Here is a 27781-nt window from a genome sequence, read left to right on the forward strand (position 1 = left end):
CATCCCTGAGTCTACTCTTCTACAGGCTAAAGAGTCACAACTCAGCCTCTCCTCATAGGAGAAATGCTCTTGTCCCTTAATCATCTTTGTGGCCTTTCACTGGACTCTCCTCAGTATATCCATACCTCTTTTGTACAGAGGATCCCAGAACTGGACACAATGCTCTAAGTGTGTCCTCACCACCACTGAATAGAGGGGAATGATCACATTCCTCAACCTGCTGGCAATACTTTGTTTAATGCAGCCAAGGATACCATTTGCCTTCTTTGCATCAAAGACATATTTCTGGCACATATTCAAATTGGTATCCAGCAGGACCCTGTCCTGGTTTTGGCCAGGATAGAGTTCACTTTCCTTGGGCTGAGAGGCAGCACAGCTGGAGGGCTGGCCTGGATTGGTCATTGGAGTATTCTGTATCATGTGACGTTATGCTCAGTATATAAAAGAGGCGTGTGCCCTCTCAGTTCTGTTTTCTGGTCAGTGCAGCAGGATCTTTGGTGTGGTCGGGATTGCTGCTGGGGGTGGGCTGCATACCAGTCGCTGAGTGGTGAGCAAGTGCATTGCGTATTATCCATTTGAACTTCCTACCCTTACTGTTGTTTTGTTACTATCACTAAACTGTTTTGGTGTTATTCAACATATGAATTCTCCCTCTTTTTTTTTGTCCCTCCCCTACTTCACCGGGGAGCTGGGGGGAAAGTAAGCAACTGGCTGCATGGGGATTGTCTACCAGCTGAGTTCAAACCACAGCAGACACTTAGGTCCTTTTCTGCTGAGTTGTTTTCCAGTTGGGTGAACCCCAGCATATATTTGTGCATGGGGCTGTTCCTCCCCAGTTGCAGTCTTTTACATTTCTCCTTGTAGAACATCATGAGGTTTGTGTCGGCCCTTTTCTCCAGACTTTCAAGGTCCCTCTGGATGGCAGCATAACCTTCTGGCAAATCTCAGTTTTGTGTCCTCTCCAAACTTGTTGAGGGTATACTCTGCCCCAACATCCAGGTCATTAATGAAGATGTAGGACAGGACAGGACTCAGTACAGACCCCTGGGGTACACTACTAGTTTCTGGCTTCCAAGTAGACCAGACTTCATAGTGCTGATAACCAACCTCTGGTCCTAGCCACTCGGCCAGTTTTCCGTTCACCTCTCTGTCTGCTCATCCAGCCCATGCATCAGCACTTGCCTATGAGTGTCTTCTGGGATACAGGTCAAACGCCTTATTGAAGCCCAGGTAGAAAATATTGAGTGTTCTCTCCTCATCTACCAAGACAGTCACATCATCACAGAAGTTTATCAGGTTGGTAAAGCATGACTTCTTCTTAGCGAATCCTTGTCAACTACTTCTGATTACTTTCTTGTTCATGTGCCTGGAAGCATTTTCCAGGATTAATTGTTCCATTGCAAAACCAGGGATTGAGGTGACTCTGACGAACATGTAGTTTCTCAGATCCTCCTTCTTGCCCTTCTAGAAGACATTTATTCACTTTCCTTCAGTCCTCAGGCACCTCTCCTGATTCCCATGACTTTTCAAAGATAATCATGAGTGACCTTGCAGTGACATCAGCTGGCTCCCTCAGCACTAGAAAGTGCATCACACAAGGGCCAATGGACTTGTAAAAATCCAATTTTCTTAAGCATTGTCTAATATCCCACCAAAACCATGTCTTCCTTGTTCCAGATTTTTCCTTTGGTCTTTGGGGCCTTGTGTTCCTCGAGGCTGGTCATGTTAGTAATGAATGAGGAAGCAGGAACCCTGCCTCATTCATTAGTAGGCCTGCATTTTCCCTAGTCTTACTTTTGCTGCTTATGTACTTACAGAAACCCTTCTTGTTACCTTTGACACCCCTCACCAGATTCAATTCCAGTTGGGCCTCATCTTTCCTAACACCTCCGGTGTTAGTGACTCTATATACCTTCTGGATTACCTGTCCTAGCTTCCACCTTCTGTATGCTTCCTTTTTGTGTTTGAGTTTTGCCAGGAGCTCCTTGTTCATCCATGTAAGACCCTTGGTATTTTTGCCTAACTTCCTGCTCATGGAGGTAGACTGCTTTTGAGCTTGGAAGAGGTGACTGTTGAATATAAAGCAGCTTTTTTGGACCTCTCTCCCTACCAGGGCCTTATCCCATGGGACTCTTTCAAGCAGATCCCTGAAGAGGCCAATATCTGTTCTCCTGAAGTATAAGGTTACTTTTTGCCCCACTCTCTTCTCTCAGGATCCTGAACTCTCCCATCTCATGGTGACTGCAGGCAATGTTGCCTTCAACCTTCAGCTCCCCAATTAGCCCTTTCTTGTCAGTGAGTGTGAGGTCCAACAGAGCACCTCTCCTTAATCACTAATAGTGGACATTATATTGTCTTGTAAATTTTTTATGCAAAAGAATTTTAAAATTATTTATGTTCAAAACCAGATTACCTTGATTGCCATTCTGTCACATGCACCAGCATAACATTTTCTGACATCAAGCTTTTTACCTGATAACTCTGATAGGTTAAGGAGGAATGTTTTCCGTGTCGAGACACTTAGTCAGAAGCTTATAAAACTTATGCTTAATTTTAAAGATACATGAAACATTTATATCATTTTCCTTTTTTATTTCCCTGCTCTGTTTTTTGTGAAAAAAGAAAAGGAAATGGTTTATTTTTATTTATTCATGTACTTATTTTTAAACACATTTGCCACTTTATCCCAAATGCCCTGTGTTTGGGGTTTGAAAACCCCCAACATTTACTTCCTAGTCAAAGTCCAAGAACTCAACAAAACCCAAAACAGTCCTTTGATTTCAGCTTGATGTAAAACTCATTAAATCAATAGGTAGTGTTCCACTGGCTTTTCTGGGCCATAGGTCAAGTCCTTAGGGTGCAACCGTGGAGAACACTTGTTTATAAAAGATTTTGGAGCTGTACAAAGTCTTTCAGAGCTTGTCATGGGTAATTTGAGCAAAGCTAAGATGCACTTGATCTCATGAGAGTATTTATTCTCTAATGGCACAGATAAGAGACTGAGGGAGTGAGGGTTGCTTAGCCTGGAAAAGGGAAGTCTTCAAGTGGATCTAGCAGCAGTCTTTTAAAACTGCAGAGGAAGTTGCCAAAAAGACAGAGCAAGGTTCTTGACTGAGGTATACAGTAAGAAAATTTGAAGCTGGTCATTAATTGAAAAGCATGACAATAATCAATCCTTGGAATGAGTTGCACTTTTAAGTTATATAGTCTTGGTCCTTGGAGGTCCTTAAATTCTAGTTGGACAAAACCCTGAGCAGCTGGTCTGAATTCAGTGTTCACCATGTTCTGAGCTGGTGGCTGGACTAGAGACTCCCTGAGATCTTAGGAAAACTCTATCAAAACTCCATGACTCAGATTTCTCTTGAGTGCACTGGATCTTTACAGCACTTTCCATTGCTATAGATTTTATGTGAAAATTAAACTGTTCACACACATACAAACACATATATATGTATATTAGTTTTCACTGATGGTGATTTCAGTAACAGTTTACCAAAATTATATCTCAAAAACTGAAAAATACAAAAATATTAAGTTTTCCGAAGTAAATTTTCTCACTGTTTGCATGCAGCCCTACATAATAAAACATACACAAAAGCTCCTGGCCTCACCAAGTTATTCATAACTTTCTCATCAAATGACCAGAATTTCATCTGAAAATCAAAAATTGTTAAAAATAATATTATTTTAATGAGCTACAGATTAAGAGGGTCTTAATTTTATTTTTGCATTAAATTTAAACTGAATCTTGATTTTTTTTCCTTTTAAGGTCAGGATTCAGAAAAATTTTTGATACTTCCAGCTGCAGAACATAAGGCAAAAATAACATTACTGAACAACCACGCAACCTATATTTTCATAAATGTTACTTTCTACAAACAGAACTTACCTAATAACAGCTGCTTTTTTAGTTGTCTTCCTTTCACTTTTACCCTCTGAAAATGTTGTTGTTGAAATTATAATTTTTCGTTTGGTATGTTTGTTAAATGTAAGATCATATACTATTTAACTGAATAAATCAAATTATTTTTCTGGGAAAATAAAGAAGAACCCTCAAAGTGTGAATCCATGAATTCTCTAAACTGTGGTCTTACATAGTTAAACACAGGAAAAAGTTATGAGATTTTACATTTTTAAGATTATTAATGAAATATAAAATAGTTTAGGATTTCTATTATGGAACTAAGAGTAAATGTGAGCTTATTTTGGGATGCATTCTGAAGGGCACTACTGGATAATCTCATTGCCATAAACTTAATCTAGTACACTTCTATTCATTGGTGTGCTGAACTAATTGAGAAAGACTTCAATAATTTATCTAACAAAGAAAATTAATTGGGACAAGCTATTTTTTTTTCATGATGGAACTTTAATGTAAGACTAGTGCTAGAGATTTTTTTCTTTTAATATGTTTGGACATTTTTGTTACATTGTATAATGATAAAACTAATGATACCATTTAAAGCCTTGCATCATATATTATCCTACTCTGTAATGCTTTTAATGTCAGTGGGAGTAATTATAGAAAGAGGAGTAAATCCTTGTAGGCAAATGTGTCAGGATCTGTCTCTTAAACCCATGGAAAATATTAGAAAATATTTTTGAAAGAGCTAGCCCTTAGTTCTCAGCATCACGAAGTGTTAAGAAGCATCAATACCTCATTCTAAGAATGAAATATGTTGCATGAAAGTCACTATCAGGATGAAATTTTAAAATTTCTCAGAGGCTGTTTCAGTTCATAATTTAGAAAGGCTTTCCTTCTTTCCCTATTGATTGCTTACTTATTTAATTCTGTAGAAAAGAAAATTCTGTTATTTTCTGACTCAGCAGGAATGGTATTTTTCCTTCTAGATATTCACAAGCCCATTGATAGCTGGTGGTTTATTAAATCTTTAATAAATAACATTATAGCTTATCTCTATAAGCTCAAATCAATACAATGCTGCAAAGATAACGTCATCCCCGACCTTTATGTTTCATATCATTTTTATTAAATTTAGATAACTCAGTAGCTCTTCATTCAGAGTTCAAAAATCAGCTTATAAAATGAACATTTGAAACTTTCTCTTGGACTAAAAGTTGCAGTCGATACTGCCATAAAAAGCCATAGTGTCAGCCTGGTACTTCATCCCCTTAGAATATACCTAAACTGAACACATGAAACTATAAATAAACAATTTTTAAAATATGTGTGCTTGCAATTTTCTTTAAACGCATCTTAACTCCTTGACAGCTCTAGTCTGACATGCATGATTTTGATGTTAAATGTCTGAACAATTTAAGAACAGGCAACAACTATCCAAGGTCTTATGATTTTTAGAAATCTTTGTTACTGTATATATTAAAATGAAATATAGTTATGGGTCTTCCACTCAGATAAGAACTTGCTGCTAGAGAAAAATTCATAACTGTATTGGGCAAAGCAATTTTTTAAGGAGATAAATATAAACCCCCACATTCTTTCTAGAAGATAAAATCTTTTTTGGTTTAATATAGAATTAATTATTATCTTAATTATTTTGGTAAAATCACACTAATTTCAATAAATAAATATGCTTTATTAAGTCAGTATATGTATTAAAGAATGTTCATGACTAGAATTTGTTGCTGTTTAGCACTGTATAGAAGATTCCATATAAATGATTTTTACAGAATCGGTGCCCACATACACCAGGGAGCTAATATTTATAGAGAAGAAACAGCAGCCAAAAGACCCAGTTTACTTCCAAAGTCATTCAAGTTTTCCCCATCAAAAGAAAGGGGTTTTAGGCTGTTATAAATGAATAGCAACAATGGAAATTTCTACAATACCAAAGGACAGACAATCATAGCATTAATGAATGTATTGAGTTTGAGTGTCAAGGTGTTGATAGTGAGGGGGACTACAGAGGTGGCTTCTGTGAGAAGATGCCAGAAGCTTCCCCCATGTGCAACAGAGACAATGTCAGCTGACTTCAAGACAGACCTGTCACTAGCCAAGGCCAAGCCCATCAGCAATGGCAGCAGCAACTCTGCAATACATATTTAAGAAGGGGGAAAAAAACCCTGTACAATGTCAGCCAGAGATAAGTGAGAATTTGTGAGAGCAACAACTCTGCAGACACCAAGGTCAGTGAAGAAGGAAGGTGCCAAAGCAGATGACTCTCGAGTCATTCAATGTCCTTTTTGCAGTGAGGGGCCCAAAACTGAACACAGGAATTGAGGGGCGGCCTCACCAGTGCCGAGTACAGGGGTCAGATCCCTTCCCTGTCCCTGCTGGCCACGCTATTGCTGACACAAGCCAGGATGCCATTGGCCTTCTTGGCCCCCTGGGCACACTGCTGGCTCCTGTTCAGCAGGCTGTCAATCAGCACCCCCAGGTCCCTCTCTGACTGGTGATGGATACAGATGGACCATAAAGAATGCTAAATGTGGTCTGATTTATTCTTTTAGAATTAGCTTACTTATGTGGGCCATCTACCCCAGTTCCAAATAAAAGTTAACTGGAATTCTATGCTTTCTAAAAAGTAGGAAGAAAATGGAGAATTTATAGACCTTTCAGCCGTTTATGCAAAGACAGCAATGTGGACTGGATTCTTTTCTACCTTACAGTTTGTGCTACCTGTGGTTTCCAAATAGATCAATGTTAAAACTGCTCTTGGATTTCTGAATCAGTCTGTGAATGATTTTCAGGCACAATTTTATACAAAAGCTGCTAAAAATATGAATAATATATGTCTACTACTTCAACTCTATGAGCCACATTTGAGATACATAAACACTATTATTTTTCTTAGATAGAGATATGAACAGTTACTAGTGAGCATATTTTAAGACTGGCTGAATTTTTATATGCTCAGCAGGAGAATTTCTGCTGAGATTTAATGAAGATTTCAGTTCTTATACCTTAAATCTTTATTTTACACATTTTTAGGGTCTTTATATCTAGAATATTTCATTGTTCAGTAGGGATCTGAAGGCAGTTGGCATCTTTGCAGTGATTTTAATGAGGTTTGGTTCAACTTTACTAGGTTCTGGGAAAACAGAATATTCCTGGGTGATAATACAATTTCAGATTTTGAGTAAAAGTAGACATTCAAAGAAGTTAAGGCCAGAAATGACTATCATAATAATTTCATTTTCCATCCCATATAACAGACTATAATATCACACACAAATGACTACATCAAACCATGTGGGAAATATTGAACTGAACTGGTGAAAAAGAAGATTATAAAAGGGATTGTGGAGCAAATAAAGATAACAGATAGAGAGGGAAATGAAATTGTTATGAGGTGGTAGAAGTGGAACTCCTCAGGTGGTTTTCCTCAAGTATGGACCTTACAATGCATTCCAGGTAATAATTTTGTTAGCTAATGGGGCAGTATCTAGACCATGCACATATACATTCCAAGTTCTACTGTCATCTACCTCTCCTCAATATGAGATCAGAAATCATCATGAACATCCCAGAAGGTACCATGACAACAGTACAGATTTGCCTGGATGGGAAATTTCAAGGGCTTTTGCCTCTTACAGCATCTCAGATGTTAACCCATAAGGCAGAAGGGATAACTTGACAATTTGGAGCACCTCTGGTACCTGAATATTGGCCTTTTTCTTGCAGCATGATATGTGGTGCTGAGGATTCTGAGAAAGGCAAAAATGCAAATAGTGGGATCACAATCCCAATTTTTCAGAAACCAGGCTTGGAGACAGTTCATGGAACTGCTTGGAAGACATCCATGAGATATAGTCCTGGAGATGAAAGCATGTTGATTTTAAAGGATTGTCTAAAAAAAAAAAAAAAAAAAAAAAAAAAAAAAAAAGCAGAGGGAGCAGGAAGCCTGCGTGGATGAACAAGGAGCTCCTGACAAAAGTCAAACATAAAAAACCCATGTATAAGATGTGGAAGAAGGGTCAGGTCACCCAGTAGGACAGGGTCTGGTGATACAGGGATGAGGAGAGGAAAGACAAAGTCCACCACGAGTTTAATCTCCTGAGGGACATAAAAGGCCAGAAGGAGAGCTTGCATGGGTATATCAGCAACAAAAGGAAGACTAGAAAAAATATGGACCTTCTACTAGATGTGTCAGGGAACCTGGTGAAAAGGACAGAGACAAGACCAAGTTAGTTGATGCCTTCCTCACTTTTACTGTTAAGATTTGCCTCTCAGGCCCTTGATACCAGTGAGAAAATCTGGTGCAAGACATACCCTCACTGGATGGGGTGTGAGGATAGGGAACACTTAAATAAGCTGACCATGTACAAGCCATTTAGGAAAGCATTACCAATGGGTCAAGGGGAGTGACCCTTCCCCTCTACTCAGCGCTGGCTACATCCAGAGTGTTGGGTCCAGCTCTGGGATCCCTAGTACAAGTGAGACATGGACATACTGACAGAGTCCAGCAAAGATCTGCAAGGATGATAAAGAGACTAGAACAATTGACATATGACGAGACCCTGAGAGAGATGAGACTGTCCAGACAGAAGAAGAGAAGGCTCAGGAGGATCATAGCAAAGTGTATAAAGACCTGATGCAGGGCAGTAAAGAAGGTGGAGTCAGACTCTCCTCCCTGGTGTTGAATGACAGGACGAGAGGCACTGGGGACAAATTGAAATAGCAGTAATTCCAATTAAACATAAAAATTCTTTTTCCCATGAGGGTAGTCAGCCACTGCAACAGGTTGCTCAGAGAAACTGTGGAGTCTTCATCCTTAGATATATTCAAAATGGAACTTGTCAAGGTCCTGAGCAACCTGCTGTAGTTGACCCTGCTTTGAGCACTTATGTTGGACTAAGTGATTTCTAGAAGTACCTTCAAATCTCTATAATTTAGCAAATCTCTGAAGATAGCGTGGAATACTTGCCATCAATGTGCCATATATCACTTGCAAGACATTGTGTGCCTTCACAGAAAATTCCACAACACAGCCACACAGCCATGAGGCTGTATTTTTTTTCTCTTTCTTTGTTTTTTTCTTGTTTACTATGTTACACTTTAATGCTGTAACTGTTCCAAAGTCCTCACAAAGAATACAGTCACCAGAGCCAGTGGCACTGGAATATTTACAAACAGAAAGTAATTTACGGAGGCACAGAATCATCTAGGTTGGAAAAGAGCATGAAGATCATCCAGTACAACCATTAACCTAACACTGACAGTTCCCAACTACACCAGATCCCTCAGCGCTATGTCAACCCAACTCTTAAACCCCTCCAGGGATGGGGACACCATCACATCCCTGGGCAGCCCAGTCCAACACCTAACAACCCATTCTGAAAAGAAATGGTTCCTAATATCTAGTATAAACCTTCCCTGGCATAACTTGAGGCCATTCCCTCTTGTCCTATCACTTGTTACTTGGTTAAAGAGACTCATCCCCAGCTCTCTGCACCCTCCTTTCAGGGAGCTGTAGAGGGCGATGAGGTCTCCCCTCAGCCTCCTCTTCTCCAGACTAAACACCCCAGTTCCCTCAGCTGCTCCCCGTACTACCTGTGCTCCAGACCCTGCACCAGCTCCGTTGCCCTTCTCTGGACACGCTCGAGTCATTAAATGTCCTTTTTGGAGTGAGGGGCCCAAAACTGAACACAGGAATCGAGGGGCGGCCTCACCAGTGCCGAGTACAGGGGTCAGATCCCTTCCCTGTCCCTGCTGGCCACGCTATTGCTGACACAAGCCAGGATGCCATTGGCCTTCTTGGCCCCCTGGGCACACTGCTGGCTCCTGTTCAGCTGGCTGTCAATCAATACCCCTCTCTGACTGGCAGCTCTCCAGCCACTCCTCCCCAAGCCTGTAGCGCTGCTGGGGGTTGTTGTGGCCCAAGGGCAGCCCCCGGCATTTGGCCTTAGTGAAACTCATATTTTTGGCCTTAGCCTATCAATTTAGGTGGACCAATGTCACAATAACATTCTTTCCCTCTCTTCCTGGCAGTTTAGCATTACTGATTAAGTCTGAAGATGCTAAATGACTCAATTCTGCCTAATAACTACATTTACCTTAACTTTCGTAACAGTCAGCAACAGTACAGCTGATTGGCTAGCACCATGCACCTACAAGATTTTATTTCTCCATAGGTAACTTGTAGTCATTGTCATCTGGGTCGAATGGACTGCTTGTTTTGGGGCTTTTTTGTCAAAGAATAGGGAAAGGGAAAAAGGATTAATACAGTTGATCACTAGTATGAAAAATATCTTTCCATGTGCAGCTCGGTCCCTTCCACATCCCCCTCCCCTGTGATAGCCTGTCCATCCCCTGTGTCTTTCCTCCCTTAGGCATGACCTTACAGGAACTTGTGAAATAACTGTCAACCTCAGGACAAGGATTTGTGATCAGCAGTGATACTGATGGGGAAAAACAGGATATTGTTGTTTGTTCTGAAAATCTTTATATGGGCAGGATGGAGAAAATAAATTTTTTATTTATCTTTTAATTTGTCCTTGCCTTTGTCATGGAGTACAACTGCTGAAACTCAAGAAGCTTTTCAAATAGCCATTGTGGTTTTCAGATCAATTATCTCATTGTAATGAGGTTAGATTTTATGAAATTTTTATATGGCATCACAAACGTGAAGGCCTTTACTTAGACTAGGATGCAGTTTTGTGTGAAAGAGAACAGAGCATTTCTTTTGCATCTAACTGGACACCTAAACTGTGACTGTCAGCTGGGGTATTTGAAGGAGTTACCAGGAACTGAAACCGTACTACGTATCAGCTAAGCCTTGAAAACTGGCTGTGTGCATGTTCTCAAACTCTAATCAGTGATGTACTGTGACTAAGACAAAACAAGCTAACCGAACTTACCTAATGGTTCCTATAACTGCATGCATTCAGCTACAGTGGGTCAACTGGCATCCATTATAGTTTTTATTTTGCCAGTTCATTCCTGTCTCTCAGGTTGGGATTAAAGAAAGGTTAGAATTTTTTGCAGGATGGGATGAAAGGAATACTGCCTGCTTTTTTGCTGTGATATGTGACAAAATAGTTGGTCCATGCTGTGGTAGAAATGATTCAGAATTTTGTGATATTATTCTAATATGCTGGAACAGAAGCTGTAAATAACAATTACTAAAAGCTAAGCTTTTGCTGTTGGGGAGATGACAGAGTATAAAAGAGGAGTGAGATTCAATATGTCATAATTCTGTTGAATATACTAACACAAATTAATTATATTGCTACTTAACTCTGGATGACCTTTTTAGATCTGGTTTGATATTACAGAGTTAAATGAAAGGACATCAAGTTTTTCAGAGAATTTAACTAAAGGGCAACTCCATGACAGATGGCCTGAAAGCAGAATAGAAAATGGCAGGATGGTAAAATTTATCAAAAAGTGCAATTAGCCTGCCACAATCCAGATTCCACAAGAGAGGTGCGAAAAGCTGAACACATGCATGAAAGAAATTCACTTACCGTCAGTCCTTCCCTACTTCTGAGTCAGTCTGGGTGATGATATCTGTTAGGTGCGCTGAATCCAGCAGACCCAACGAGAGAGGTGAGAATGCTGAAGCTCTGTGTACACAGGTCCAGCCTGTAGAAAGGTTGAGTATGTGTTACCAGTAGCCTCTCTCACACAGAGCGCACCTATACACCGTGCATGCACACATATTCTGGTTACACGGAAAACACAGGCAGACACACAGAGCACGCAAACAAGCACTGACAGCACCAATGGCCACATCCTGCTCCCCAGTCTGGCTGGTCCAGTGGTGAGAAAAAATAAATATTAAAAATAATGAGATATATATATATAAGGAGGACTGCTCCGGTAACTGGGCTCAGACACTCTGCCCAGTAGCTGGCACCTGGACCCCAGTCTTCTCAGTTGCTGGCACACAGACATATGAACTCTGAGGCTGCAGTCCTACAATTGCTGATACACACACACACACACACACACACACACACACAGAGCTAGCCAGGAAGCCCCTGGTCTCACTGACCTCTCCAGATCCTCCCATGGTTCACACCCCTGGCTGCCAGGCCATGACACCTACTCAGCAGCTAGTCTGGTTTGAGCTTCATGAGCGCTCATACTCACTCACCCCTGCACTTGCTCCACTTGGTGGCTCCATGAACACAAGCATCCTTATGACCTGAGGCCCCACTGCAGTTTCTGTCACTGAAATGCAGTAACTGGCACCTGGGCACCCAGGCTATCTGATCTGTGGCCTGACTCCACTTGCTGCACTCACACCTTTATACACACACATGCACACAGAATAATGTCTCACACTGGAAAAAGAATTACAAACAAATTTAGTAAGATTATAGGGCAGATTGTATGGCCAGACAAGTGTATTGATCAGCAAACTATTTACACATAGCAGGACCTTTCTCATCCACTTACACCTCTATTTTCCCATGCTTGTTTCTCCTCAAATCACCTACATCTCTCCTCTTCCCTGTCTTTGTTTCAAGCTGTAACCAAACCATAAATCTTGTGCAATCCCCAAGTATTTTCTTGCACCCCACACTGTGGTCCATACCCCTAGGCAGCAACCACCCTCACTCCAAAAGGTGCTGTCTCATTGACTCCTCTTGATGGGTTTCGTGCATGAATGGTGATGATGGCTCTCCTGGAACAGCCCTGGGAAGGGCCTAGACAGAGTATTCCCTTCCTCTGAGTCTTTAATTTGGGCTCCCACCTGTGCCCCCGTGCTCCTCTGGGCTTGAGGAGATACTCACCTATATTTGAGTGTGATGAAAACGAAGTGCTGTCTGTGCACAGAACTTCTTTATAGTTTCTTCATCTCAACCCAAAGTAAATGTTTGCCATGTTACAGCCTCTGTGTTCACACTCTCACTGTGTAAGAAATTGTGAAATAACTATGGGATTAAGAATGAACTGATGACAAGAAATATTGGGTCCTATTTATCCTTCTTTGCCAATAAAGTACAAGAATACAAATCAATTTTTCTGACATAGAATGTTCTCTAACATTCTGGAAATTCCCTTCCCTCCTTCTTTACAGACTATCCAATGTATGGCAGGATGCATAGGATATTTATCTTCCCAGGGAGTTTTTTCCTTGCCTTCTGTGAACTTCAGATGAATTTTTAAGTCTCTTGGTATTTCTATCTGGATAACACTTCGAAGTCATGCTGGCCCTGTCAATAATACAGTGTCTAATTCTACCTGGGATGCTGCTGAATCTTTTAATTACAAGTGTTACTAAATGCTATTGTTTTAAACCAACAATTTGATGACATTTGAAGGTATGCCAATTTGGAATCTTCTGCTTCCCACAGCTGAAATTTTAGAGTAATGTGAAATCAATGTTCTGCCATCCATGAAATCACATGTGGCTTGTCGCTGTAGAGATGGAAAAAGTGACACACACACACAGTCACATGGCTGAGCAAGGGTCTAGTAGTTTTTATTACTAAAAGCATGCATTTTTATATATTTCAGGTGCCAGAGTGTTACAATATAATTGGGCAAAAAGTTGTTTTTAACATTCTCATTGGATAACCTTTATCAGTTTCCTCCCTGCTTGCTTCATCCTGCAATGTAGTCAGCAGCTCCTTGAAAGTTATTTGCTTTAAGCATAGCTTCCTTATCTCAAGGGTACACCGGAATCCTGTCAAGGTCAAAATCTTCTTCAATTGGTTTATCGGCAGACCAGCTGCCTTCCCCGACAGTGGCTCAGTGGAACTTCTGGTTGTGCAGAGGGAGGAGCATAACTTTTCAAGAAGTCAGGGAACCTGGAAAGGACAATGGAATTTATGTACAATGTAAAATGATAAGCTTTTCTTCCCTGGGAAAAAAACAAATCACATTGGGAAAATGTGGAATCTGATCTAAACTTACCTAAAATTGGTATAATTTATATTTAAGTGTCCTGTGACTATACCTGTCGGTCAGCCATAGTAGTCCAGGTAATTCATATTAAATGTGATGGAATAAAACTATTTCTATAGATACTAAAAGTGCAAATATATAAATGCTTCCAGCCATATCCAAGAAGGTACATAGACCTTAATACTGGGACTATAAAGTTCCCTTGAAAAAAACAGTAGGTAATTTCTTTTTAAAGTCCAGAACGTTATTTACCTTTATTTAACATAAGTAAGTTTAATTTGGTTGTGTCCTAGAAAAACATTTTGTTTTGTGTAGAGGAGAATAACATCTTGTAGGGTATTTATTTATTTTCCTTGGAATCTGTTAGATTACTTTAGATACTGGACAATGAAGATCTACAAGACAACAAAAGTTTTGAAAATATATACAAACATTGTAACAATTTTTTTTTAATAAAATATAAGATTGTTGTGCATCTATTGATGTTGCAAATATAGATATGACATAATTATAAGTAAAACAGATTGTTTGCATTATGCAGAAATGATTCAAGAACTATTCCTTCAAACTTTCCATAATAGGGTGGGTTTTTTTAAAGCAAGAAAGAATGTAAACTTTATAACTAATTCTTAGTTTCTGCTTAAGTCAAACTGTGACTTCCTATTATAGTTTTTGCATTACTAGTCAAATCTGAACCGAGTAAAATCAATAAGAAATTACAAACTAAGCTCTGTATAATCTAACTATAATTTGTTGGCCAGTGTCTTTAAGATGCATGTGTGAGTTGAAAGTTAAGATTGATGAGAAGGTGAAGGGAGAGAATTACTCTATCACTTAAAAAAAAGAATGACTATGCAGGCCTGTTGAGAATTTTCTTTTTTAATGTGTTGAAGCTGATGAAAATCCCAATATATTATAAAATAGATCAAAGTGACAATTCACTTACGTACATACGTACACTTGTCTGCACCAGGAAAGCACGTTTTCCTCTTCTTTTGTTTGCAACTACTTTAGTCACATTTGGAGAAAACTGTTTTCTGCTGCCTTTAGAACAGATGTTTAAATTATTTTAAAATATTCATGAAATCAAAACTGTGCTATGATTGAGTCTAAATATGGATTCAGGGTCAGGGACCCCATAGACAAGGTGGTGAGGAGGATAACCACAAGTGACAGGGCATCAGAAAGGGTTACAGACAAAGCAGCATAGAAATCGCTGTGGTGACAGGCATGCGGGGGAGCAGGTAAGTTTCAGATTATGAAGGGGGGAGCATATGACAGAAAATAGAAATAGAAAAGTGTGAAAGGATTTTTGGTTTTGCTAATAAGAATTATTTAATGTTTAAAAATTGGAAGCATTATAAAAGGTAATAATTAAGGATGAAATATGAGTAATTAATTTGAAAATATGCTCAATTATTACCTCTTTAACTTCTAACTTCTTGACAAGGGAGAAGAAAAAACAAAAAGCTCCTCCAAATATTCTTCTTGTAATTTTGCCCAGAGCAACCTGGAATACACACTGTATATTTGTTAAAATACATTTAGAAGTTTCATGTTAATCTGTTCTTGTGGGAAAGGAAAGGGAAAATATCAAGGCATGTTTTGTATAGATTTTTGGTACACATACATTGTAGGATTTTTTAAAAAATGTGTTTCTACTCTACACATTTTTATTTTATAAATAATTTCTATAATTGTTCTTACAAAAATAGCAATTCTTATGACAAATGCAAATAATTTTCAGTGCTGTTAGCATTGTAAAGAAAGTTCTAAGTGTGTCCAACTAAATTGTACATTCATTCTAATTTATTTTTAGTTTATTTAAAAAAGAATGTTTAATATTCATTAGTTAAGATGGATAAAACCATCCTGGAAATGCATAAGATTTACTGTTTTTTCTCAAAGCATCCTAAGTCTTCATTAAACATTGACACCCTTACTGCTGGTCTAAATAGTCTTATACCATCTCTGTGTTAGATCACTTTATATTGACACACGGATTCAGCAAGGAAATGTAAGTGATTATGAGATACTTCAGTTTGTATCACCTTATATCCCACATTTGACCCTAGTTTTCTCTAAGAGATCATGCCTTCAGCAACATAGTTGATTCCAGTATGTTCTAGATCAGGGTTTTATTAGTCTGAGGCAGCAGTGTCTCCTACTAAATGGGTAACACATCTTCCTGTACTATTTACATCTTTGCTGCCATCAGAGCTCTGACCCATGGACCTTCTGCTGAATAGTCTCTTCAGCAGCTGCTTTCAAGAGTCAGTTACAGCTAGTTGGCACAGACTTGCTACATAAACTAAACAGATACAGTTCAAACACCTGATGAGCAGTTCCTGCTTCTGAACAATTGTTGGAGAACGTATCTATTAAACTCATAAAAAAATAATGAAGATGAGGGACATGGAACTCTGTTAAGTTGCTAAATGTAAGGGGGTATTTTTTTCTCACAGCACAGAATCACACTCTTGACATTGCAATGAAAACTTGATACCCATAGATAGGCTTTTTTTTTTTAAAAAAAAAAAACAAAAAAAAAACACCCAAAAAACAAAAACAAAAACACACACACACACAAAAACAAAAACAAAACCAAAAACCAAAACCCCACAAGAAAACAAACAGCTGTTTTGTTATTGGCAACTACTAGTCTTTCATATACAAGTGATAAAAACATGTTTGCAATGATTAACCTGATGATCTTGGTGCTTGGGTAGATAGCGCATCAGCACACATGCTGTGCTTATTGCATAGCAGCAAGATGCTGAGGCAACTGCTGTCCTAGATCTTTTGGACATGTCCAGCTCCTCTCTTCCTTGCCTGCCTCCTCCATGCATCCAGATTGGTCAGTATTCTTTTCTCTAAAAAACTGCTTGCCCAGACTTCTAACATGCTCTACGATTAGGTTGGATATGGAAAGTGTCTCAATTGTTCTCTTTGCTCCTGTCTTTGTTATACAAACATTTTAAAATCTCTCTGGAAGGTTCACAGTTCTTCACAGTAAATATTGACAGTTAAAATGAAGTTATTCAAAGATTCTACACTGACACTTCTGAAAACTAAGGTCTTCAGTTCCACTAAATAATACATAGAACACTTTGGTTTGTATTCTCCCTGTCAGTACAAAACAGTCCTGTCCAGGTGAGAATATCAGGCAGGTCAGTTGGGGAGGTGCAGAAATGTTAGTCTGAAGAGAGTCCTGGTGGTTTTTCAGACCAGCCTCTCACTTGAAATTATTGCTAGTGCTAGGTAAAGTCAGTCTGTGTTTTCTCTAGCCAAGGTGTGAAAACCTCCAAGGATGGAGATAACCTGTTTCAGGGAGCTTTACCCTAGTGATTTCTATTTAACTAAGAAGTCTTTCCTAAATAGAAAGATTCATTATAGAAAAGACAGCAGGACCACAGCTTCTTTGTTATGATGAGTCAAACTCTTTCATATAAACCATGCATCTCCAACATAGCCAGTGTATTCTGCATTTAAAACTAATAACAGGGAAAGAGATATTTGTATATAGCGTTATATTTATTGATGGCTAGATGACATAATTCTAATTACCCCCAACAGAAAAACGTTTAATTTATTAATTTAGCAAGAGTGAGTATTTATACCAAGTTTGTAATAATAATGGTTATTCAAGTTACTACAGATGTTCCACATTCATGACTATATAACAGCCCACTTGGGGACTTAGCTGGTATCTATATCTTTCTACCTACCTGTCTCTGTTGGCTGAATTCTCTTTCTTATTCAAGAAACAAATGGGATGCCAGTATGGGTAATGGGTCAAAATCCTACATTTAACTCTGTCTTAATTTCTTTAGATAATTTACTGATTTCTGATTTTCTGATTGTCTTTGGACTGCTGAATGAGCAGGTCTTAGTCTCCGAAAAAAATAGCCCTCTATGCTTATATATATTTCCATATTATTTAACTTGCAAAATTTCAGAGGGGAGAATTTACATGATGAAATATGATATAATCACGTTATCTCTAGAGTTCATTTATGTAATTAGGTTCTGCAACATGACATTTATTGAATTTATGAAGCTTTAAAGGCAATTTATATCTGGTATCCCATAAGAAAATACTTTTTAAATGATAAATTTGCAACTTTCTTCACTGCTTTTGCTCCCATGTCAGGGAAAATCACTAATGTAGGCACAATAGATTGCTTGCTTTATATAGTAATTTTGTCTGTTTTATGAAAAGGCCTAGATTATACAGTGATGGATAAAATAGCTAACAGGAGAAAAAGACATAGAGAAAAGAAACTCAAGGAATCTATAACACCAAATTCTAATAAGTTTTATGAAAGAGAAACTATCTGAATACCTGGCTTTCTTTTGAAATTACCAGTGAGCAAACTGATATTTCAATAGATGTGGAAGACATCAGAAGTATTCTGGTTAAAGGCGGAGAGGGGTTACAATAGATTTACTAAAGCATCATGTTTTCATTACTACTGGAAAATGGTGGTTTGAGTAATATTCAGTTGTATGTATCACCCCTGAAAAAATTGTAAAAATTTCCATTACTCTTGAGAGACTTATGATCCACCTAATAGCATATAATAATGATATATTTTAGCAATAAATTGAAAGTGATTCAAAAAGAATTTCAGGGCAAGAATGATATCCAAAATAAAGCCCAAGACGTGAAGACATTACTTTAAAAGCAGAAAATGCATGCCCTATATGTTATTTTGTTTAATGTGTCAGCACTAATTTTTGATGTAATTGATTGCACATGGAAATCACTGACAGAGTGTGCAAATTGTATCTCATGAATTTCATCTGTGACTCACTGGCATATAGGAAATTGATTGTTTGGAAAATATTTCTGTACTACTAGAAAAATGTAATACACTCATATCTCCAACTCAGTAGTCAGAAAAGTTCACTGAAAATAAATGACTCATTTTATACATTTAGTATAAGGTGCATTCCCCCCGCCCCATATCAGGAATTAGATTTTTTTGGCCCTAATTCAACAGAGCACGTAAACCCACACATAACTTAAGTAGCATCTCAAATTAAGTACAAAGTGAATATTTTGGTGACTGGCATAGGACATTTAAAAGCTGATGTGTAACAAACGCTTCACAAACCTGAGTTCCAGACTACCCTTAGGCATACACAAGGGAGGACTTACATGAAATGCCTGAGTTACTCTAAGAGCTCCTTAGTAAAAGATAAACATCTTTTTTTCTCTACCTTACCCTTTACACCCCTATTCCTGGCCCTGCAGTCCCATGTGTGCAATTTTACTGATTCCAGCATTCATTTTGCAATTGTATCTATTAAGTAAACTAACCAAACAGATTTTTTATTTTTTTTTTTAATACTGGGTTAGTTCTCTGCCTGCTTACTGCCACTCAAGTTGAGGTGCCAGCACAAGGGACTGGAAGATGAGCGTGCAGCCCATGGAAGGGGCAAAAGAAGTGCAAATTTAGACTGGCAATGCCGTTGGTTGTAATTCTCCTCTGAAATTAACTTGCTGTTCAATTTGAAATAAACTTCAGTAACTGAATGTCATTTCCTAAAGATGCACAGATGCTGTTCCCTGGTTTGATAGGAAGAAACAAAAGCAGAAGGGAGAAAGCTATCTGCCATCTTTCAATTAAAAGGAAAAGCCAAAATAAAAGCTTTTGCAATACCTGAAGTAATTAATACCCGTGGAGCAGCTGAAGTGTCTACTTCCAGAATTCCATCCAAAGACACCCAAAAGCAATTTTTGGAAATATAAAAAACCCCAAATATTTTGACAGGGCTGACTTCTCACAGTCTGATCACCTGCAGGCTTGCTAAATGAAGTTTATTTTGCTGAGGGAAAAGAACACATTTTTCAGTATATATATCCAAAAGGATAAAATAGGACATGTTTATACTGTAGTTACTGTAGTGACAGTACTCTTGGTGTTTTCAGCAGGCCTTTGTTCAGATTCAGAGATTATATTTAGACTAATAAAGGCAGAATGATCTATGAAACCACAATCAATAAGGAATAGTCTGGGATAGCGGCAGGGAAGTGTCAGACTGATGCTGCAGAGAATGGTGAGCAGAGGATAGGAAGGAGACAGAAGAAGAAAAAGGGAAGTGAAGGAAACAGATGTTTGTAGGAAAGTTTTTCTTCAGTACATCGCAGCTGAAGCCAGTGATGTTCTGTTAGTCATGCTAGTTTCTCAGTCATGTAAGTAGTCATATTCTGTTGTTGCATGTTGACCCTGGCTGGATACCTGGTGCCCACCAAAGCTGCTCTATCACTCCCTTCCTCAGCTGGACAGGGGCAAGAAAATATATCAGAAGGCTCATGGGTCAAGATAAGGGCAGGGACAAATAACTCATCAAATATTGTCGTGGACAATACAGACTTGACTTGAGGAAAAAATTTAATTTAATTTATTACTAATCAAATCAGAGTAGGATAAAAAATACTAAATCTTAAAACACCTTCTCCACACCCCTCTCTTCTTCCCGAGGTTTATTTTACTCTCAATTTCTCTACCTCCTCCCCCCAAACATCACATGGGGTTGGGGAATGGCGATTGCGGTCACTTCATCACACATTTTCTCTGCTGCTCCTTCTGCCTCAGCAGGAGGACTCCTCACACACTTCCCCTGCTCCAATATGGGGTCCCTCCCACAGGAGACAGTCCTCCATGAACTTTTTCAATATGAGTCCTTCTCATGGGTTACAGTTCTCCACTAACTGCTCCAGCATGAGTCTTCCATGGGGTCACATGTCCTGCCAGCAAACCTGTGTAAGCACTGCTCAGTGTCAGTTAAAACATCAGTGTGTTATCAACATTTTTCCTCGCAAATCCAAAACGTAGCCCCATACAAGCTACTATGAAGAAAATTAAAACTATTCCAGCCAAAAGCAGTACAGGAGTGCATGAATTAAATGAACAGGAGTATAGCGGCTGTGCAAAAGTTCTTGGAACACTATATGCAGTCCTGCTTTGGTGGGAACTTCACGTTGTTACCTCCAAAGGGTAAGAAGAGCATCATGTCTATTCCACATAGCCTTCACAAGCCAACCCATAGGCCAAACAAAGACATTATGGTCCTGGAAGACTTAGAATCCAGCCTTTATTTGTATTTGAAATGTCTTTATCTACTGATAATTACTGCTGTTGCCAGAGAAAATGTCTCAGTATCCCACAGGAGTGTTTCCTAACATATTAAAGTCAAAATGTAGTGGACTGAGAAGAAAAGACATATCATTAAAGTGTTTCAAATAAGCCAGTTTAATCTAAAGAAACAGTTTAGGAAGCCATTGCTTAAAGAGGTTATACAGATTTTTGGGACTGGTATATTTCTGGGAAATTAAAAGCAACAAATCACTGTAATATCTTTTACAGCTATGTAACAGATCCAGAAGAGGATCCTATTGGTTACCTAGAAGAGGATGAGGTGAGAAAACTCTGGAGTTTGTTCAGACATTGTATCTTTCAGGTAGGCTCCTTCATAGCCTGTTTTAGTCACATTGGTAGGATCAGTTGCAGCAGTCTGGTTTACTAAAAAAAAAAAAAAAAAGAGTCTAATTCTTAAAGTATTTACTCTTATGACATCCAGAGGCATTTCTATCCATTTGTGGGGAAAAAAAAAAAAAAAGTTATTTTTTTTTAAATAATTTTTTCTTTAAATAGGTGTTTTACATGGTGGAGAAAAAGCAGAAATACAGACTGTAATTTTCATGACAATGATAGCATACCCTTAGAAAAATAATACAATAGTTCTTTTTAGATTACCATACTTTTGGATTCAAATATTTTTTCAGTGAATCTTATCTAATTCAGAGGGAAAAAAACCCTCAACATATTTTTCTTCAGATTTCTATTGCATTTGGGAAAAGAAAGAATGTCCAATAACACATTCTTCCTTCAGAACAACTTATCATTTGCAGTGACTCTTTCTGAAAAATATTTTTCTTTTCAGGTCAAAATTTGCAAAGGAAATTTTTCTCTCTAACAGACTAAGAAAATTGTAAAAACCAAAATAATTCAAGAATCATGAGTGGTCCCTCTAGTTTGTGAAATATACAGCTACTAATGCTATGTTAATATACTGTTAAATAACAGGAATTATAAAATGACACTAATAATACACTTATGTTATTAACTTCTTTTCAAAATGTCTGTAATAAAAATGAGGAAATATATGAAAATTACTTTTATCTTTTTTTCTTATAAACTTTTATTTTTATTATTTTAACAATAATTTATTCCTTTAATGGTAATAATAGTAAGAATTGGCCATGGTTGCAATCTTGAGAGATAATGAGAAAAAAGAAAGGTTTTTTTTTTCCAGATATGAGTGACGATTGTTCATGTTTATCTACTGCAATTATATTTCCACCTATATATTTTTTATTTTTTGTCTTCCCAGCATGCATAGTCATATTTCTTCTTGATTTAGTCACACATTCTAAATGCTCATATATGAACATGTGCTACTTGTAGCTGTATTTATTGGAAAAAGTGTGGGCTCACTGAAGATAGTCACAGTGAATATACCTCAGAGCAGACACTGAGTTAAAAATATCTTCAGAAAAATGCAGATAATATTTCAAGATGTTTAGTTAATTACGAAAATTGCAGTAAGATCATAGACAGTTTGGGGAACACAGATACTGTGTGCCTTTGATAAATGTGTTTGAAAATTTCTCATTCGTAAATACAGGCATATCCTTACTTGTCTTTAAAACTGGATGGTATTTTTCCTAATGGCAGGAATTGTGCATTTAAATTACACATAACAAAGTATTGCAAAGAAAACCAGTGACATGTAATCAGCAAATAAGAATATAAACTGAAGAATCATAAATATTCCCTTGTGATGACATACTCACTAGAAGACATTAAGAAGGCTTTACAGTAAAGGACCCCTGGGTCTCAATGCATGAGAGGTGACCATGAACCAGATGGGTAGTTCAGAATGACGACAGGAGATTACTGAAATGCTCACATGCCTTGTGATTTGTATGGTGAAAGCTGACTTCTAGGTAGGTGATTCAGTTTTTCAGTCATTTTAGGTGTCAGTAACACTAAATGCAGCAGAGTTGCAGTTCAGTGCTCAGCTGCAACAGAGTTTTTTGAAAGGCTATTTTAAAATCGGGTGGAAACAAACTATAATATGAGATATTATACAGATATTTTTCTCATTTTAAAGGTGATACATTTAGTTGCTGCTCTTCTCCACCTAAAGAAAATCCAGAGAACATTTTTATCTTTAAGACATCATGTCGATGAAATAGCATACAGACATCTTTATTGGAATTAATAGCTAAAGAAGAAAAAAATGAGAATGTATATTTTTTTCAATATTAAGATATTTATTTAATATAGTCAGCCTGATATTCATAACTGATATTCATTCACTATAAGAAATGAAACATAGTCTACTGAGGTTTGTTCACCCCCATTTTAATAACAAAGGAAACTATAGAACAGGCAAAGATTACATACACAGAGCAATATTAATATGTGTCCTGATTTAGGAAAAAAACAAATGCCCATAACTTTTCAGTTTACCCCTTTACAGTTGTCCCCTGCCCTAGTATCCATCAAAACATTGTCTGATCTGCCTTTGGGAGATGCTGACAGGCAATGTCTCAGAATGCGAAGTAACAGTCCTGGAACTATGGGATTTCATCATGTCTGCCTATAAAATAGTTTTTTTCAAGGAAACTTAAGTTCACCCATTAGAATTATTCTGATGCTGCCAGAAAACAAACAAACAAACAAACCAAAGCCAAAACCAAAACAACAAATAATTAAATGATAACAGACTAGTGAAAATACAGTGTCCCAATCCAATCTCGGGGGAGGTTTCGATACGATCTCAAGAGTGAGATTAAGACACAAATGAGGTCAAATGCTGTATACCCAAAATAGGTTTTTATTATTTAAAAATTGAAGAGGGATAGCGATAGGACAGAATGGAAGGAAAAGCAGAAATAAAACAAGGATGCGGGATAGGGCTTCAAGTATAGTCACCACCATGGATCCAGTGGTGTCCTGTTGGTCCTCAGTCTTCAGCGGTGGGTGCCCATGGATCTGGCTTCACTGGTAGATGCACAAAAAGAAAGATTTTCTGTTGCCTTTTTAAAACCATCATACCCAATGATCAGCATATCTGCTCGCCTTTAGGGTTTTTTTCTTCTGGTCCAACAGGTTTTGTTGCATTTGGCTTCCAGGGCAGGAAGGTTTGCCTCTTATAGTTCATTAGCAATGCAGGCATGGGGTCTGGCCTACAAAATAGAGCCACAAATGGCTACAGGATGGGGCCAGCTCAGTCCATGTCTGACCCTTTGAGGCTTATCTAAAGAGTCCAGACAATGCAACCGCCAAGAAGTGGGGGGGTGCATCCTTCAATACACTCCCGCTTCTCTGGGCAGCATCCCCCAGAGCAGTTCACAGTCCGCAGCAGCTTCTCTTGGAGGTTTGTACAGACACAAGCAAGCTTTGAGACAGTCATAGGACATGTCAGTCTCTCACATACAGACATATTTTTGTGGTTTTTGATTAAAACCCCTATAATATGGTTTGAGAGATGCTAAAAAAAAAAAAAAACCCCAAACAAAAATACCCCCAAATCAATGGGCAGAATAACTCCTTTAATTTTCTGCAGATATTCTAGATTGGCTAGATAGAGAGCATGAATGAGACAGTTTTTTGTTTGTTTGGTTTTTTTTTCCTAGTTAACTATTTTGCTATAATAGAACAGGCAAGAAATCGACATTTTTATTCATACAGTGCTGAGTTACCCATGGCTTTAAAGTGAGCTGGAAAAAAAGTGAGCTGGCCTGAAAAAAAGAAAGAAAAAGACAAAGGACCATCTATAGCTTTCATGTTTCTTTTTACCAGATAACATGCACTAGATCTGTTCCTGTATCAGCAAAGCGTTCACTGGATTTGGTAAACAGAAATAATATCTGCATTATTCCTCTAAACACAATTAATATTCATGTTGCTTTCCCACTGAATAAGAGTCTTGATCTGATGACATAGAACCTAGAGATTATTATTTATTATGAAAATGTCACTGTCAACTCACTTCATATTCTTATATTTCTAATATTTTAATATTTTAATATTTCTAATTGCATACATGCCCTCATTTAAATATTTGTTTTCATTGAAAGGTTCAACAACAAAATCTTTACAAAACCCTTAGGGAATAGCTTATTTGATTTACTTTTTAAATTAAAACAACTTTCAGTAAGGAAAAAATGAAATATGCTATTTTTTAGAGTTTATGTAATGCATTAGGTAGAATAAATATGGTTAAATGTTTATATCTTGCTGTTCTTAAGGGGCACGCATGACTTGTCTAACATTTTAGGTTTATATACATTACTGTAGAAATGACAAAATGTTTTATTAGAAAATGTAATATCTTATATATTAAAACTATATTATGTATCAGTTTATACCATATATTATAAATTTCCATATTTATTTGCATGCCTATTTATAAAGCAATGAAAATAATCTTATTAGAATTAATTAATTTAAATATAGAACAAGACATGAGAACAAGAAATTCCATGAGTGATCATGATAGAAGGAGAAAGTGTATTTGTGACAGTGTAAATTAGTTTCACTGTCTTATAGAAAAAGATTTAGTTTTAAAATTATGGGAACATCTGTATTGTACTGTGGTCTGTAAAGTACAGCTGGTCTAAGCAGAGAAAAGCTCTGCTGCCAGATTTCTACAGAGTTGTCCTGCCTAGGAAAAATCACTTATATCACTTTCATGCTGCTTCCAAATCTGTGCCAAGAGCAAAGTGGCTTTAATGGACAAAAAAATCCCTGCCAACATTTGCTGAATTTTACAAACAGCAAGTTATTTTGGCAATAAGCAACCAAAGAAAAATAATACACATACCATCATGTTCAGCCAAGGGTGAGGGTGGGATAATAACTCATATGTTCTATCCAGTTCTTAGCTTATTTCTAAGAATGAAGGATGAAAAATATTTGGGAAGAAATGCAAGTTAAACTTCTAGGGAGCGTGTTCGAGTGCTTTTGTTTGAAGAAAATAATAATTAGAAAAATTGGGGATAGAAAGCTCCAAAAGCAAAACAGCATGTCAGTCCTACTCTACCTCTGTGCTCATTTCAAAGGTAGTTTACTTGTTCAAGCAATACAGCAACAGACATGAAATCTGCAGTTCACAGCACTGGGATTGCACAGGTTCACAACTGGAGGTTTTCCATGGTTTATTTTCCAATTCAGCTTATTATAGAAATAAAAGCTACCTAAGTGTTTTACATTGGGGTTCAAGCACCGCTCTGCTTCCTTTTCGTAACAGTCACAGAGCTTGTGCTAACCTTCTGATAACAAATTATGTGACCTTGTTCAGAAACTTTCCATGCAGGTTGATTCATTGCCACACCTCGAAGAAGCTGAATTGCTAACAGCGAGACAACTGCTATAGCTTTTCATTATCTTCTAATTATGAAAACTGAGGGCTTATAATTACGTTCAAGCATAGTAACACAGTGACAGTAGGCTTTTACAAGGCTTCCCATGTGATACCTCACAACTGTATTAAAATGAGATTTAGAAATAATATATCTTTTTGTTTATTATATAGCTGAAAGTCTATATGCGATTCTTTCACAATACACCAGGAGAATTTCGAGACATATTTCAGTGTTAAAATTCAGTTATAAAAACATTCAGATGAAGTGCTCGGAGCACAATACATCTGTAGAGACTAAACAATGGTTTTCCAAAACAAAAGGAAGCTCTTTCAAGAAGCAAGTTATCTACTAACAGGAGAAGATAGTGGGATAACAGTTGGATGTATTTTGCTGTTATTATTGCAGTATTTATGTGAAGTAATTCCACCGGAAAATACAATTCAAAAGCAACATAGGCAAAAATGCAAATAGTGGGATCACAATCCCAATTTTTCAGAAACCAGGCTTGGAGACAGTTCATGGAACTGCTTGGAAGACATCCATGAGATATAGTCCTGGAGATGAAAGCATGTTGATTTTAAAGGATTGTCTCCTCCAATCTCAAGAATAAACAATTCTGAAACACAGAAAAAAAAAAAAAAAAAAAAAAAAAACCCAAACCCAAACCAAAAAATGAACTTCTGCAAGTTTACTTTCATAGTGAGCAAGTTTAATAGATGATTCAAACCTCAACCGTTAGAAGACATATCAATTGAAGTCCAAATAATCTAAAATTGTCACTTTATAATGTATGTTCCCATATCCAAAACTTCATTTCTATCCCTAGTACTCTTAAAATTATCAAATTAATCACTGAGAAGAAAAATAGATTAAGAGAAAATTTGGGAATTAACCAATGCAAGACCAGACTGTAGAAGGTGTATTATTTCAACTGCCTTATACATGTCCAGTTTCTCCTTGTTCTCAGGAGACAGCATTAGAGGGGTTGTTTGTATCTTCAATATCACATGTGAATTCCAGTAGTTCTATCCATCCAAAGGATCTACCTTTGGATGGATACATACCCTGCTGGTCTTTACGACAAAAAGCAAAAACATCTGTTAAATCTCTAACCCTAGTCGGTATACAAAAATCTCGGCTTTTGAAGCTTCTTCTCAAGCTTCCTGGTTTCCATCCCCTCGTAACAATAAGGGGAATCTGTGAAGGGGTGATGCAGAGACCAGATTTAGAAAATTCCCACCAGATACAGAAAGTTGCTCCTGTCCTCTGCTTCCAGCACCTCTCCATGTGTGGATCAAAAGGAGGCAGTACAACTCACTGCATGTCATACCAGAACATTACAAAAGTCTTTACCTCAAGATCTTGCTTCACTTAAAATAAACATGATCCCATCATACAAGATGTAAACATTTTCAACCCCACTTTACAGGTAGAAAAGTTGGTATAGTAAGAATTTAAGCTGTAGTGTAACTGCATGAAACAAACACTAGTCAGATGTAGATGCAGCAACAGAACAACCAGTCTTGGAAAACAAGCGAACAGAAGCCTCA

At 37.7% G+C, this 27781-nt stretch overlaps 1 long non-coding RNA gene across 1 annotated transcript in view; it reads right to left on the reverse strand.

Moving 5' to 3' along the window:
• Window positions 1-13373: 13373 nt before the first annotated feature.
• LOC113478942 overlaps window positions 13374-27781 on the reverse strand; it is a 22797-nt gene continuing 8389 nt past the window's right edge. The window contains exon 3 of the long non-coding RNA XR_003398164.1: window positions 13374-13478. This is a non-coding gene — a long non-coding RNA (uncharacterized LOC113478942). The remainder of the gene's footprint in view (window positions 13479-27781) is intronic.

The sequence above is a fragment of the Athene cunicularia genome, assembly GCF_003259725.1.
Source record: "Athene cunicularia isolate RWA chromosome 3 unlocalized genomic scaffold, athCun1 chr3_part1, whole genome shotgun sequence".
NCBI lineage: Eukaryota > Metazoa > Chordata > Aves > Strigiformes > Strigidae > Athene > Athene cunicularia.